Source organism: Bombus pyrosoma, linkage group LG8, assembly GCF_014825855.1.
Source record: "Bombus pyrosoma isolate SC7728 linkage group LG8, ASM1482585v1, whole genome shotgun sequence".
NCBI lineage: Eukaryota > Metazoa > Arthropoda > Insecta > Hymenoptera > Apidae > Bombus > Bombus pyrosoma.
Genome location: NC_057777.1, coordinates 3,333,026 through 3,350,179, shown reverse-complemented (window position 1 = coordinate 3,350,179; position 17,154 = coordinate 3,333,026). Strand labels below are relative to the sequence as shown.

Below are 17,154 nucleotides of genomic sequence, written 5' to 3'. Positions count from 1 at the left end.
GAAGTTGCGGAAGAAGCGTCGATCTTCTCGCGAACCGAGTCCGCTACGTTCGAGTCCCGGGCAACGCGATCGCTTCAGACGTATTTATAGTTGGATTCTAAACATCGTGATTTCCGTATCTGAGAATTCTGTACGCCGGAATTTCGTCAGCCTGGATCGAAATAATTTCAAAACGATTCTTAATCTCGGTATGCTGCAATTTCAAGACGACATTCGCCATCGTAGTACTTTCCGATATTGTTGCATCTGGCAATTCCAAGGAATCCTACTTTCTCCGTTGCAATTTCAACAAATGTTATAATCTTAATCCGCTATAATCAATCTCATTGTTCTCCATTTCGATGCGTCACAATTCCAGCACATTCAAATCAGGTATATAATAATTCGAATATACTCTACCTCGGCGCGTTGCAGTTCCAGCGTTTTATAATTCGCCGCGTTGTAATTTCATGCATACAAATTCGGCATACCGCGATTCCGGTATCTCCAATTCCAAGCGTTGCAATTACCGGCGTTTCTTATCCAACACGTGGCAATTCCAATATCGCCGAACCCAACGCTCATCTCCATCACGGATGCTATTCCAAGACGTTGCGATTTCATAATCTACCGACTCGCAATTCTAACGCTTTTACGTTCGCCGTCCGACGATTCCGCAATTCCATCGTTCGAAAATTCAGCGTGTCTCAGTTTCTCGGATTTTATCGCTGATCGATACAAATTTCTTTATTTCTTTATTTATCAAAATCAAACGGGATCTTATCTCTTCCTTACAAACGTACAGATAGAAGTTGCGCGACGAATAACACGAACAAGATAGGCAGAAACAAATAACATATCGCGATAAATCATCGTAATTGCAACCGTTTCGCGAAATTCTCAATTCCCATGCAACACATAGTTGAATTCACAGTATCGCGTAGTTTCGCTGTGACGCAGCTCTCGTAAAACCGTCGAAAGACCTATGCGTCCCGATTGCATCGTAATCGAATTGCGCTCGGTCGCAGTTGCTCGGTGCGTGCGCCAAGTTCATCAAAGCGGCCAACTAATCGAATAACTCATTTCATTATAATAACGGTACCGCCTTGTACACCGAGACGAGATTCCGGTAAATTCGTAGCCGGTGCTTACCGGCGTGGAAATGATCGATGTACCCTCGGCTCCTCTTGCGAAACGCTCTTTTCCACGCACGATTGTCGGTAACAGTCGTTGAATCGAGATCGAACGAGATGTCCACGCGGTGAATTCGAGCGTGAAGCAGCTTTAACAATGAGTGAAAGTTCCGACCGGCGAAAGCAAATGGGAAACAAGCGACGTGTCGCCGTATACCTGTCCGCGCATGGAAATGCCAAACGTTTTGCTCTTATCCGCGATCGCATTTTCCCCGTATCACGCGCCAACTTCCGTTTAGTACCTCTGTGACAGCCGTCATTCTCCAGCCACGAAATACCAAGTCTCTTTGTATTTTTTTTTTTTTTTGTCTTACAATCTGTCTATTTGTTTTGTAGCAACCGAAGCGTTTTATACGCGCGATCACGATATCGTCGGTGGATGTAGAAGGAATTAGTCGATATTTTAGTGGCGATGAGATACGCAACAATTTGGGAAGCTTGCTAGGAAATTGATGAAAATCGACTGCAGGAAATTGCTATTTATATTTTGAAAAGTTCATAGAAAATTCATCGTATTGAACAGCGTTATAATTTTAGAAGATTTCTAGAACACATCTCTGATACGAGTTCCGATACGAACAACGACACAGATGTATTTAATAGAAATAGAAAATGTTTTCAAAGTACGCACGTAGGATGGCAAGCTTTAGGTGAACATATATAGATCACGTAACATTCGTCAAAATGAACCACCACAATTTTACAAAATCAAAATTATTTCCATAAAACATTTCTCATAGCTTCGTGTACAGAACATAAGGAACAATAATTTGCGGGTGTCCAAGGTTGACAAGCTTCAGGTAAACGCATGTAGATGGTAAAAAATTCATCAAAAAAAAAAAAAAAAACCACTGTAATTTTATAAAATTTCCACGAGATATTTCCGATAGTTCCATGTACGATACAGAACTCTAGATAGAAGAACTCTAATTTGCAAGTTTCCAAGCTTAATGAGTTTTAGCTGAACACACGTAGATCACAAAAAGCTTCGTGAAAATGAATCGCTGTAATTCTACGAAAATTCTCTAGAATATTTCTCGCGGGTCTAATGTCAGCAACGATTGAAATACATTTAATACAAGTGAGAAATGTTTTCAATGTACGTAGAATACACAAGGAACGATAGTTCGTAGCACTTGGAAGGTTCCTCGAGGTTGACAAGTTTTCGCTAAACATATGTAGACCACGTACTGTTAAGGCGAGTTTCCATCAGTGTTGCAGAATGTGCCCAAAGGCCGATTCGTTACAAAGTTTACTCGTGTCGGATCGCGAGTGGAAAATCAAGCATGTCGGCGGCCGTCTCCGCGTGTCTTTACGTAACTAGTTCTGATTAGCTCGTACCAGGCGGAGACGGTCCGCCGTGGCAAAAGAAATGCCAACGAGCGTTTTGCGAACTGCACGAGAGGCTGGCAAGATCGAGGGTCACGCGTCTGGTGGATTACCACCAGGATGCATTATCGTAACTCGCATAATACTGTCGATCGCGAAATTTTTCGTACATTTCATGGAAACACTAATTTTCCGTTTCTTTTTCTCTTCTTGATTTTTCGTACATTCCATGGAAACACCAATTTTTCGTTTCTTTTTTCTTTTTCTTCTTAATTTTTCGTACATTTCATGGAAACACCAATTTTTCGTTTCTTTTCTCTTTCTCTTCTTAATTTTTCGTACGTTCCATGGAAACATCAATTTTTCGTTTCTTTTTTCTTCTTAATTTTTCGTACATTCCATGGAAACACTAATTTTTCGTACATTCCATGAAAACACTAATTTTTCGTTTCTTTTTTCTTTTCTTCTTCTTAATTTTGTGTATTTGTTCGTAGTTGTTCTCATTTCATTCGGAAAAAGGCAATCTTTCGTTGATTTTTATTTTCTTGATTTGGTATTTTGGATTCTTTTGATTTCTCACTAGAAACGACTATTTCTAGCTTCATTTTTATTTCCTGCATTTCGCAGCTAAATTTCCTTGCTTTTGCGAGAAAGCTGTTTTTCTTATTTATTTTTAGTTCTTTTATTTAATACGTCTCGCACCTGGATTCGTTTCTTTATTTCTGTTATATGTTTTTGCTAATTTTCATGTCTTGACGACTTTTTCTATATTGTTGTTTTTTTTTCTTTCTATGAGACCGAGAATTTTCATGGAAATTGGTATTTTTATGATCTTTATAATTAAACAAATTTAAGTAGAGATTTGTTTCTTCTATCTACTGTATTATGTATTGTACTTTGAATATTTTGTGTATTTTTGCCATTTTCCATTCCCCATAAACGTAGAAAAGTGCGCAGGCTATTATTATCTGTTTTCTATTATTTTTATTACGATCAAAGTCCTTTGTGGATCTTGGCAGACCATCTTCACGTTCTTCTAAAATATGTGCCACACATGTTGCACATTGACGCTTCTTTTTTGTACGACAGCCTCGTGCGCTCTGTTTTAAATCGTATTAGATTGGCAACTAAGTGATTGTCACCTAATGACAAAATCCGCAATCACTTAGTCAACAACCCAATATTACAGTGTTATACACTTTGCTGCAGGCTATTTTTATTCAAATAAAGTGATAAAAAATTTCTAGCGTTAAAGAATCGATGTGTTATATTATGTTAATTTCTGTACGATGACCAAGAGACTCGTTTTATTACTTCTTTATGCTGTAACGAGCTATAAATACGTAAACGGCAAGTCGTAAATGCGATTCGTTATCTTACAGAGAGCTTCCTTTCTATATTTCCTTCTGTAACATAGATTTAACCTGTCGACTGTTGCAAATATAACAACATCTTTGTTCGTGAATTTCCTATGTTACAATGCGTGTCTCCGTTTCTGTTGAAAATAAATTACATCTACGTTCGGAGCATAATTAAAATAATTAAAATAATTAAAATAGTCCAGAACAATTTGTAATTATTATACTTATACGTAGTCGAGTCCACAAGTAAGCACTGTGATTTATTACAATGTAGAGAATAAAAGAAAAAGAAAACGAAAGAAAGGAAATATGTGTTGTTTTAAGGCACAATGTACAATGTATTCTACTCAAATTAATATGTATGATGTCGTTCCTAGAACGTGTACAAAGAGTTTTCTGAGCAATTGTAGAATAGCAAGGACATATTATAACGCCAAGGTCTAAAGTTTCGAGTATACGAGTACGTACTTATTTTCCATGGATCCTAATTTTGAGTTACTTCAGAAGCACGAAAGTTTCAAAGCAAAACGTTTCCAAGGACTTTCGTTTGAATTTACAGAGTCTTTATTAAGCTCGGGTTATGAAGCTTGCAAGCAGCGCAAGCAAATATTTTAGTAGGAATTTATTTTCATTCGCTTTGCTACGCAACATCTAAGTACATAATAATTTCACGAAATTACATATATCTTTCTTATCCTTCGTCGGTTATTATCGACGAATAAAACAAGATTGACGTCCAGATGGAAATTATTGACTCGCGTGTATTGAACAAGTATTTTCATGAATATTATTTATACTTTAATATTATCAATGTTCTAATAGCAATTTCTTCTTGCTCAAATTTTTACTTCCAAGAGAAACAATAATTTTCACGAATTTCTTTTAATCTTGTCCCTCGTTGATTATTCTTGATCAATTTTATAATTTCGATTATCTTGATGGGAATTCTTCTTGCTCAATTTTTTGAACTTGCGTCTCAAACAATAATTTTCACTAATTTCTTTTAATCTTGTCCCTCGTTGATTATTCTTGATCAATTTTATAATTTCGATTATCTTGATGGGAATTCTTCTTGCTCAATTTTTTAAACTTGCGTCTCAAACAATTTTCACGAATTTCTTTTAATCTTGTCCCTCATTGATTATTCTTGAGGAATTTTATAATTTTGAATATCTTAATAGGAATTTCTTCTTGCTCAAATTTTTATTTGCTAATCAAACTACAATTTCACGAATTTCTTCCTTTCCTTATGAACTGTATTCCTTATTGATCATTATCGATAAATAGAACAAGAGCGACTGCTCATTCTAATTCTTGGAAATTATCTTTTTCTTGCATCGTTATAGGTAATTATACAAATTGAAGGCAGTGACAATTTAAAAAAGAAAAAGAAAAAAGGACAAAGTCACACATGATAAAATCAATCCGTGTCGCAGACCTCAACAGAGTCGACTTTCGCCTCGGATTAGAATGTCTGGAATAGCGAGAGAGCTTGGCCTTTGCTCGCCGACCATTTGCATTCGTGGAGGTTAATGGATCGCGGCAGAAAAAGGAACTCGATTCTATCCTTTCGATCTATACACGAGAACGGCTATAAAACATCGGCACAAGACACTCTCTATTTATCATTCGATGCTTAACGCGACATTTTACTTTCTTCCTTTTCCCTTTTTTTAAATAAAACACCAAATTTATAAGTTTTGATCGATCCTCTGACAACTTTCTTCTTTCTATCATTTTTTTATCATGATATATTTCGAAAATATTATACGCTACTCTCTTTTATTCGTTTAACCAGTTAGCTGTTGCGACCTCTTTGAGAAGATGAAGAAAAGCTGTTGCGCCTAAGACGTGTGGCAAAGAATAGACGATGACTGACTAGTATACTCGTCAAACGCAGCTAACTGTGTTAAAACAAATATACGTTTGTTTAAAAACGATAACAATCTACTACGAAATTTTATAATTATCTTCCCTTGTATTTTTATCATTCTCGTTACTACCAGACCCAAATTTAATTTCACAATCGTTCGTTCCTATTTCTTTCTCGTTCGCCAAACTTTACGTTAAGTTCTTCTATTGGGTTGGCAACTAAGTGACTGCGGATTTTACCAATACCATCCAATGAGAAAATCCGCAGTCACTTAGTTGCCAACCCAATATTATCCGATCGATGGATTTCTCAATTTTTGTTAATACAAGAATTACATAAAAATTAATGTAAAAACTACGTAAAGTCAGACGAAGGAAAGAAAGAACGATGAATGTTGAATTTTCAATGAAATGTTGAAACAATTTGCTAAGATCAGCGTTAGGTACGTTCTAATTTACAAATAACATTTTTCTAATCGATCATACGACTATATTCGAGTTAATGGATTTTGTTACGTCTACGTTACATACGATCAATGACGATGATTAGTGTAACGCATAGTTGAAAGTAGAGTAATCTCGATCCAACTGGTGGCGCCGCCTCAAAATCAAACACAGTGTCTCTGTAGCAATTTCAGCGAATAAAACAGCCTCCCCTTAATTGATCTCATTGAGCGTGTTCAAGAAACCGAGTTAATTTAATTTCTCGACCGTGCTAGGCCCGCGATACTTCGTTGTATTTCGACGTTGGAAAAATCTCGCGGTTGAATATTCCCTTAATAAATCCACTTAGGCAATCTTTCCACGAAATCTCAAAATTTCAATCGAGCAAGGGGGAAATTAATATGCCGCTGTAGCAGACTTCCAGCTTTTAAGAAAGTAATTCGCATCGACGTTATAAATAACGGAATTTTTATGACAAAAATTTCCAAAATTTTTTTTTATCTCAAACATTTTACACGCCGAGTACTTCGCACGTTTTAACGTACGTGTCGCTTGTTCCCATTTTTGACGATTTCACGAAGTATACGCGTTAGATAGATACGACGGACGCTGTCACGTAATTTTTCAAATTGTTGGAATTTTTCAATCGCGTTAAGTTTCGTAAAAATGAACGCGGGAAATTCTGTCCAATGTAGGTAACGCACGTTAAAAATTATAATTTGAAAGAACGAGATTGTTAAGGTATTTGAATCAATTTTATTTTCCATGTATACGTAATAAAGTATATATGGATTATAATATTATCTTTTTATTTTTCCTCATCGTTCGTTATTCCGATTTTCCATACATCTTTCCCTTATCTACCTCTCACAGTTTTTCTTCGTCTTCCTTTATCTATGCTTTCATTCACACACTATATACTCTACAGTCTATGGTCTACAGACTATTCTAATTTCAAGTATATATTATAATAATTGCCAGAAATGTTTGTTATCCTGAAAAATCATTAATCTTCGAAGAGTGTTGTATGTTAAAAATGATCGTTCATAAATTTTTGTATCTTAAAAATTAATATTCTTCGAAACTGTTCGTTTAGTGAAAATGATTACTCTTCCAACACTCTTGTGTGGTAGAAACGATTATTTTTCGAAAATTGCTGCATCTTAGAAACGATTGCTATCTCGAAAATCCTCGTATCCCAAAGTAATGGAATAATTTAAATTATTGCAAAATTCATCATTACTTTCCATCTTCAATGTTATTATATTTCCAACACTACTTCAGAAATCAACAATTTCTTAAATCAAAAATTATTATTTTTCGAAATGTTCCGTATCTTAGAAAATGTTGTCACTTTCGTTTCCAGAAAAAGGCTCTTTTCCACACGGAGAAGACAGAAACGAGGAAGTTGGTTCGTTCGGGTGTAATGAAATCGAGGTCGTGATACACGAGCTGTGAAACGAGCTTCAAGGCGCATTCGCAACGACCGTGTCGTCGTCTGTTCGGCCGTGATAATTGAGAAACTGGTGGCATGGCGGGGTATACGAGGGTGTAGCCACTCGTCGAATGAATGCAATATCGCAGACACGCGAGAAGAGGCTGAAGGTATCGAGGGGATAAATCGAACGCGGTTTCAGACGATTCCTCGCGACGCGCTTCTGAGAACGTTAGTCCCATTAAAAAAAAAGGAAAAAGAAAGAAAGAAAGGAAAAGAAACGAAGGAACCGATGAATGAAATCCCCCACGGAGATATTCACGCCAACTTCTTTCCGCAATTAACGCCCCACTGAACGACAGACGCCAGTCTCGTTTCAACAATGCCGATCGAATCACGCGAGATCGATTGCAATTTGTTTGAGCGATTGGATTTTTTCAATGTGTCGTTTGAAATTGCTTTACAGCAATATACTTGCAGTTGCAGATGTTTATCCAATCGTACGAGAATTAAAGCAGACTCAAATTAATTTTGGCAACAAATGGATCGGTAGAATGGTGCGTAGAATTGCTGACTTTAAATACGTGTGCGGCTCAAAATAGTCTGGACGCAAAATATCCGAGATTTCAAATGTTTTCTAAGATTGATCAACAAAACGTTTGAAATTTGAGAAATCGTTCGAGAAGTTTCTCAATTGCAACAAGGCCAAACAAGGCGCTGAGAATCGGCTCAAATTAATTTTGAGCCTCCGTGTTTTTTTCTCTCTCTCTCTCTCTCTCTCTCTCTTAGAAAAACATTTGTGAAATATGATCTAAACCGAGGCGTAAACTACGAGGACAAAAGAGGCGCAATCTGCAGCATAAAAATGAAACGTTTCGCAGCTATCGTAGCACGGTAGTTGTAACAGTGGAGACGCGTTGGCTAATTTTCGAGGTTGCCCAAACACACAAAGAAGATTCGACTGTTGCGTTCAACGGGGACAGTGAAGTTTAGAACGTCGATATTCTTTTCTTTTTTTGGCGTACGCGTGCGTGTTTGGAGAAGAATCTATCGTTAACGAGCAAGTGGCACGCTCACGTCTCAGTTTCAAGCCTCGTGTTTGTTGCGACGTCACGTGCCCACGGTGAAAGTTACACAAACGTAGAAAACTTTAATGACAATAATGGTACGCAATTTCCGGGCTTCCTACGGTCGCCCGTGTTTTCCCAATGAAACTCTCGCCGGCGAAACGCCCATCGCGATTAATAAACCCTCGGTTTCTCAGCGATACAGCGCCATCGACTCTGCCTTTCACCGATTCACCATTCGTCCATCATGTACTAACGCGCGAAAGTATCTCGGCTACTCTTATCTAGCTACTTATTTTCGGCAAGATGTGTCGCGATTATAGAACTACGAATAAATGGGAAATTCGATGATTTTATTGCGTGCGACAGCGTGTCGTTTTCAAAGAGCAGTACGCGATGGTATTAGGTTGGCAACTAAGTGATTGCGGCTTTTGTCATTAGGTGGTAACGGCAAAATCCGCAATGACTTAGTTGCCAGCCCATTTTTTAATATAACGAGACTGGTGTTCGCGATTGTCACACTTTTTCGGATCATTTCGTTGCTTGGCACGCTTTTCATTCTTAGATTCCTTAAATTACTGGATTAGAACCGGATCAGCAAACGAGAATATAGACACATGGAAATCACAAGGTATTTGTTGCTAGCGTATCTTAATAATAATAATTTATTAATTAGTTTAAGAGTAGGTTCAATCATATTGTTCGTCTGCAATTATCAACTAAAACACGATAAACTATTTGGCGTAGAGTGAACCGTGAACGCTGAAATTAATTTTGTCAAAATTAATAGCAGAATAACTTTAGAATAACGCACATAGAACCATCAATCGTCCTGAAGAAGATCCTAAAAGTACAACTTCACCTTTTGATTAAAACTTCCCGCTATCTCAGACTTCCTACTGATTTTTTCACGAACAAAAGTTTAATTAAAAGTTATTAAACGAAAGAGAAAGACTAACGAAATAGTCTGAAACAATAGATACTGATGTATATATATATGAAAGAAGAGTGCTAAATATTCCCGAATTTTATTCAAATTTTCCAATAGCTGGAGCATCGTTCCACGAAGAGGTTTTCCGAGCAACGTCGAGATATTCCGTAAAGTTGGCGCGAAGTCAACTTTCGACAATTTTAGCCGTCGCTCCAGCCACGTTTCTCTTCCCTTATTCTCTTTTCATATGAAAATAGAGAGCCAGCTAACGCTGCTGGTCAACAATGATCGTTCGTGAATCCGATTCGCATCATGCGAACGATACTAATCGCCGTCTGGGAATTCTCGACTTTCTTTACCGACAATCTCTTCGGTCGATAATATGATCGACTCTCGTGTGTGTAATCCGTGAAAAGGCGAAAGAAAAAGAGGAAGAAGAAGAAGAAAAAAAGAGAGAGAAACGGGGAAAAGATGAAGGGAAAAAAAACATATAGAAAACACGGTTAACGTTGAAAGAAGGAATCGCAACCAAGTAGAGCTTCGTGTTATGCATAATACATTTGTTTACTGGACCCTTTGTAGGCCGCTCTTTCTATCCAGCGGCTATTGGAAAACGAAATTCATGTTACATTAACTTTTTAGAACGAAGCGTAATGCTTTTGTTACTATTAACATTGTTTCTGAGAAGCGATCGAGATTGTTCGGATCAGGCGAGCGTGTTTTCATTTTATTCTTCTCTTTGGTGAAATTCAAGATACACAGGGACGGACAAAAGAAATGCATAAAATTGATAGATTAGGAATTTTAGTAATTTTCGTATTGGTAACTTTTTACCATTTTAGTAGAAGTATTTTGCAATTATTTTTTACAGCCACTGTACAAGGGGAAGTTCGGAATTGGTACACTATGAATTTTAGTAATTTTTATATTGGTAATATTTTTACCATGTTGGTAGGGGGATTTTTGAAAATATGTTTTCCACCCACTGTACAAGGGAAAGTTCGGAATTGGTGCACTATGAATTTTAATAATTTTTTTCCATTTTAGTAGAAGCATTTTGCAAATATTTTTTGCAGCCACTGTACATAGGGAAGTCCAGAATTGACGCACTATGAATTCTAGTAATATTTGCACTGGTATTTTTTTATCATATTGGTAGAAGTATTTTTGCAAATATTTTTTCCACCCACTGTAAAAGGAAGTTCGAAATTCACGCACCATGAATNTTTAATAATTTTTTTCCATTTTAGTAGAAGCATTTTGCAAATATCTTTTGCAGCCACTGTACATAGGGAAGTCCAGAATTGACGCACTATGAATTCTAGTAATATTTGCACTGGTATTTTTTTATCATATTGGTAGAAGTATTTTTGCAAATATTTTTTGCATCCACCGTACAAAAGGAAGTTCGAAATTCACGCACCATGAATTTTAATAATTTCTGCACTGGTATATTTTTATCATATTGGTATACATGTATCTACATAAATATTTTTGTATCCAGTGCACAGTGACGTGTAAAAGTTTCCAGTCAGATACATTTTTCGCTTAACGACCCAAAAGCGATATTTCGAAAAATGTTAAATAACACATTATACAACTTCATAACAATATTTACGTCTTCTATTATTTTCTTTTACTTATCTCCCACTCGATATTATTTAAAATTCTCTTATACATCGGTCTACGAACATAAAATAGCAAGTGTATATGGGCAGAAACTTTTTCATACCACTGTGTATTAAAGTACTGTGTAAAAAATATTGCAAAATATCTGTATTAATCATTCGAGTAAACGTTCAAAGGCCAATCAATTGTTTCGTAATGTGAATTAAACATACAGGCTCAGGTGCCTAGCGGATTTAGTGAAACGTAACAGTGTAAAAGCACTTTCACTTCCTGTTCCACATAATGATAAAAGCTGCCATTGGCAACTATTCTTTTTTCTTTTTTCTTCTCTTTCTTTTTTTGTCATTGCCTCTTATGATATCACGCGAGTGTTTAACAACATGAGTTTTAGTTTCGCGAAGAAGATATTACGAGTTTGAGTTTGCGAAGCTGATATTACGTGTAAATGCGTGACGTAAATCGACGAAGGTAATGAAAGCGTAATTGATTACACGGCCTTGAATCAATCCGGAAGTGCTATTAACTACGTCGATCTTCGTATGGCGTTAATTTAATTTTTTTATCTATAATAATCGCCGCGACGTTGATCGAGGCCAATGATAATTGTAATTTGTTATGTCAATAAATCTTCTAAGAGAAAAATATCAGTTCCCAAGTGTTATAATAAAAATGCTGTATCTTTCTTCTTATCTTTTATGTTAATGTGTCAGCGTGAAAAACGTCAGCGAAAATATAATCATTTTTAGGTCATTCTAATTTTCTCTTCTTTTCAACGTAAACGAAAAGAGTAATTAATTGGCGAACATTCTAATGAAAATAAAATTCTTAAATATTCCAGTAAGAAAAATAAAGAACGTTATAGAAATAATATTAAATAGTAACAATTGAATATTTTACTAAAAAATTAGACGTATAAATATTTTTCATTAAAAATTTGTATAAATAAAAAAGATCAAAAATAAGTTTCATTTAAAAAGAATAGCGAGATCCTCTACGCTTTGCAGCATCGAAATGCGATGAAAATTTACACCTGCCAGTTGCACATCTTCTCATAATTCTATAGTCGAAGGCTTTTAGCTTCATAACTGAGAGCTCTATAATTGTACAGTCTTTTTACGGTTAACTATTATGCAACGATGACGTCATTATACGAAAGCGGCAAAAGCTTTCAACGACGCTATCTGCGCGAGTATCGGTGATAAAACTTTTCTAAAAATTTAGATAAATCTCATAAATCGATATTGCGTGTGCCTCCAAGAATAGTTCAGCGATAGGAAAATTCAGGTAGACGATACGAATAGAAGAGAAAAGGCGGAAGAGATAAAATGAAAGGATTGTTAAAAAGAAAAAATAAAGTCCAGGTTTATCGACTTTATTGAGTAAAACTTGAGAAACAACGCTGAAGACGACTATGTATAGAATTTTATGTACTCGAAACACATTTTATTATTTCAAACAACGAACAGTAAAAAGAAATATAGAAACGGGTGGCAACTAAGTGGTTGCGGATTTTGTCAATACCACCTAATGACAAAATCCGCAATCACTTAGTTGCCAAACCAATAGAGTCGAGTAGAATTTTGAAAATAAAAAAGATAGGTGAAAATTTGTAGAGAATTTTTATGCGCTCGAAGCAAAGATATTCCAATCGACAAACAGTTAAAAGGAACATAAAATTATGGTGCAACGGTGTTAACGTTGAAACTTCAAAGATAAAAAGATATACGCGAGAACTGTATAGAATTTGAAACTAGTATGAAAAATAGTTTACAGCAACATAAAAATCAGTTGCTAGTAGACCGCGCATTTTTATGCAGGTTCATATTTCCGAGAATATAATTCAGAGAACAAATCGTCGATAGAAAACTATCAACGTACAGTTATAGAGTTTTGCATATCAAAGATTATAGAAAGCGCTATACCTTGTGCACGTTTTGTATATCTTTCCGTATCACGCGCATCCTGTGCAATGTTTCACATTCGCGTTCTCTAGCAAATGCGTACAAATTTACAGTGCAGCCAATACACCATACAGTGGAGCAAAACACCCTAAACAAAATTACGCAAAAGCGCGCGAAAATTCTATGAAATTTTGTACTTCTAGAATGAATTTAGACGCGTTTAAAAGCCAATCAACCTAAGCAAACAAACGACAACTCTAATTTTACTAATTTCACGATGCAGCAACTGTGTTTAATAAAACACTCCCATTGAAGCCATAACTCGATAAGTGCGCGATCGACTATAGTCCCACGAGTATAATGAGACGCTAACGAGCCTCGATTCACTTTGCCCTAGCTTGGCACAAGTTGCAGACAATTGCAATTCGTGCCACGGGTTTCCGGGATCCAGTAAAACGGCCCCTACTGACGATTTTCGCGGTAACTCGATCGCAGATGGCAAACTTCGCCAACCAACGTAACAGCGATATCGTTTCAAACTCGATTCCCTGTCGATCTTCCGCTAGGCTGTCCTACCGGAAGAAGCTTGGATAGCTACTTTCTAACGAAACACGGACATCGATAATTTTGTATCCTCGATCCGAGCTGACACACGCCTTGAATAAATTTACAACTAGATCGTAGCGGATATTCGTGCTAATTTATTATACGTTTATGGAGATGTAATTAAAAATGCGTGGAGAGCAGCAGATAGGAAATAGTTTCGTGATCTAAATAATTATTTATCGTTATTGAGGCGGATATGTTTGTCCGCGATAATGATGGCTGCTGGTTGTAGATGTCGCTGTTGAGGTATTGCTGTATTTTCTTCCTATTTAAGAATCGTGGAAGAAAAATTGGAGACTTCGGTCGTCGGGATTCGATCCCGGGTTCCGAACGTTCCTAACCTAAGGCGCTAACCACTGCGCTGCCGTCGTGCGTTGTTAGTTAGCGTCGAATAGCGGTATTTGTGCTGTCGAGTGCCGCCACAGTTATTATATTCGTAGCTATTATTTTATTAGTATTCTAGATTAGTATTTTGCTTTGTTTTTAGAAAGAATCTGAGATTTTAAATCTAAATAGATGGCAGAAATCGGAGAAATTCGATATTTTGGAAACCGAACGATAAGAACTGAAAGTTTCCAATTAAAGAAGTGTCAAATTTCGACGATCAGATAAGATTTCGAGGTTCTGTCGATCGTTACTAACCGTAGAATTCGAACGATTCTAACGTTTTACGAGAATCGAAAGAATTTTCTATTCTAGGAATGCGAAATTGAATAAAACAGAATACGATCTGATTTCTTCTTCAACGAAAATGTTTCGATATTGCGATAGTCGGAGGAATTGAAAATCGCAGCGATCGAATTTCCCAACTCCATTGTATTTCATTGAATCTGCACGAAGATTCGCAGCATAACCAAGTTAATAAATATTTTCAACGATACCAACAGATTGCCATTTGGCTAAAGAACCTACAACGATACAATAGCAAACAGTCGTCCGACGGATCGTTCAACGTCCATCTTTGGCCATGGGAACCTGCCATTCCATAAAACTTTCACGCCTCTCCTAAAGCCATCTAACACGAGTGTAATGCGTCACTCCATCTCCGTCACACTTGTTACAAACTACTACAAACATCACTTTTTTATCTATTTGCCACATCTTGTCCAACAATCTCGTAAAATATCGCATAAATACCGGCCACCGATCGAATCGCGGACGAACGAACGATACGTTTCAACCGGACCATACGCTACGAGCGATCGTTTCACGAAGATTGCAGGCGTGTTGCTGCCGTTTAAGCGAGGGAATTGTCTCGCTTTCTTCTTTATTATCCTCTTCCTAGGCGGCTTGCTAATACAACGACGAACCGCGTGTAAAACAACGATTCTCACAAACGTTTACACGCTACTGGGATTCACCGGCCTCTCGTCCCATCGTCCTAACTATATGTCGCTTTATACACAAGATGATCAGATCGCGCATGTTACATTTGCGAGAAATTAATGTACGCATTAGCGAGGAATTTCACTATTTCCATACGAAGCATTTCCTCGTGCTTTGCGTAATATCTTGCGATTCACACACACACACACACACACAATTTCTCGTTTAACTTCCATTCTCCCAGAGTCCATCAGTTTAGTCCGCGTTATTGTCTTTGAGTTTACTGTTACTTTCTTTATTATTCTTTCTAGCTTTCTTTTTTCTTAATCTTCATTTATTTGTCGTTTTCGTCCCATTGCCAGCTAAGGTATCGGTGACTACAATTTGTCACAAATACAATGGCGGACCTCGATAATTTGAACATCAAGGAAAGACGTAGTATCTTCGAGTTGTAGAGGTTTTCTTTCATTGTTTTAATTAATTGTAGTTAACATTTTGTAGGATAGCGCATGAAGTATTATGAAACGCGGATTCGCGTCTGCAGTTCGCAAACGTTAATTAAATATGCGCGCGCGCGCATGTGTGTGTGTGTGTGTGTGTGTGTGTATGTGCATATGGTATGATTAATTCTGATTATATAATTATAATATTTACAACGCAACTAGGTATATCTGTTCTGTTCTCGTGAAAGCCACAGCCGAGTTTAATCCGCGTGCGTTCCTTCTGCATTCACGTAAGATGGTGTTTTGCCATTTTGCCACGAGTTCTCCCATTCTCGTCTTATCGCGTTCTTCTTACCAGGCGTTTCTCTTTCAAGTCTTTATTAGTATGTTAGTTAGTCGTTAGAGTTGCGTAGCGTCGCTCTCATTTAGATACTCGCGTGGAAGGATTCCTGCGTGGAACAACTGGGCTGCTCGTGGTTTTTTGAACTACTTGGCAAAAAGGAACAAAACAGAGAAACTCGAAGAAAGGTTAGTTTCCAGATGATGAATTTTGTTTCCCTGTTTTTTTCGAATTTTCAGACTTTTGAAGTTTCTGATTTACTACGTTGTCCGATAATTACGTTTCTTTTTCTTCACAATTGTTCCTTGTACATCTTTCTTTTTTTTTATTTATTATTATATGGATTTTAAAGTTTGTTACATCGCATCGTTATATTTCTTAATTGAAATGTTTCTTAATAGCTCGGACTCTGATTTATTTGGTGCAGAGCGCTGTTGCTTTCGAAATAAAACGGATCGAAACGGATTTGTCCGGATCGTTCTAAAATCTATCCACGGAACCTTTTCAATTTTTTAAACGTGATATATCAAGTACGTGGCCTGGGTCATCTTTTTCTTCCACCAAGATGTTTTCTTAGTTCCGACCCACTCGTGAGAAGCAAAGTTCGATCTCCAAACCAGATCAACATCTGGTTAGCGATAATACGCTTTGCAACGCTATGTTCTACGTAAAAAACAGAGGAAAAAGGAAATAAGAAAAAACGAAACTGACCATTATAAGACGAATCGAGAAGTTAAATACAATCTCAGAGTAAACTTTCTTCTCCAAACGTCCCGCCACATCATCCAAGAATTAACTCATTTCCATATCATCCTAATAGTTGCAAGCTAACGATAAAAACATATGGTTGAATTACAGATTGCCCAAAGAATGCAGCAAAGTTAAAATAAATCTTTGTTGAATCCCTTCTAATTCCGATATTCTTGTAATCGAAACGAAAATTCCCTATCTCTTCGCTCTTCTTCCACAGGATCGTCTTAAGAAGCTTCGTAATGGTGCGTTTACATCGAGCAAATAAACCTCCATTTTGATAAAAATGTGCCTTGACGACGACCGAAACGGTCATTTAACACGAAACGACGAGCGAAACTGTCGTTTAAAATCACCAAACGAGTGGAAGAATGCGCCGCGAAACCATCCGCATATTCTTTTGCACGGTTGCCAACTTCGTGTCTTTATTTAAGCCAAAAACTATTTTAAAAAGGCCTAACGTATTTAAATATATTTTTCATAATCAAATTACGAGAAAAGATCGAAATCTAGGTTTTCTTCTCGTAGATTTCTTTTATCGTTGAAGT

At 36.9% G+C, this 17,154-nt stretch overlaps 1 protein-coding gene across 4 annotated transcripts in view; it reads right to left on the bottom strand.

Moving 5' to 3' along the window:
* The window catches only part of LOC122570102 (IQ motif and SEC7 domain-containing protein 2), a 137,573-nt gene that overhangs the window by 60,088 nt on the left and 60,331 nt on the right, over positions 1 to 17,154 (bottom strand). The gene's annotated exons all lie outside the window — the stretch shown is intronic.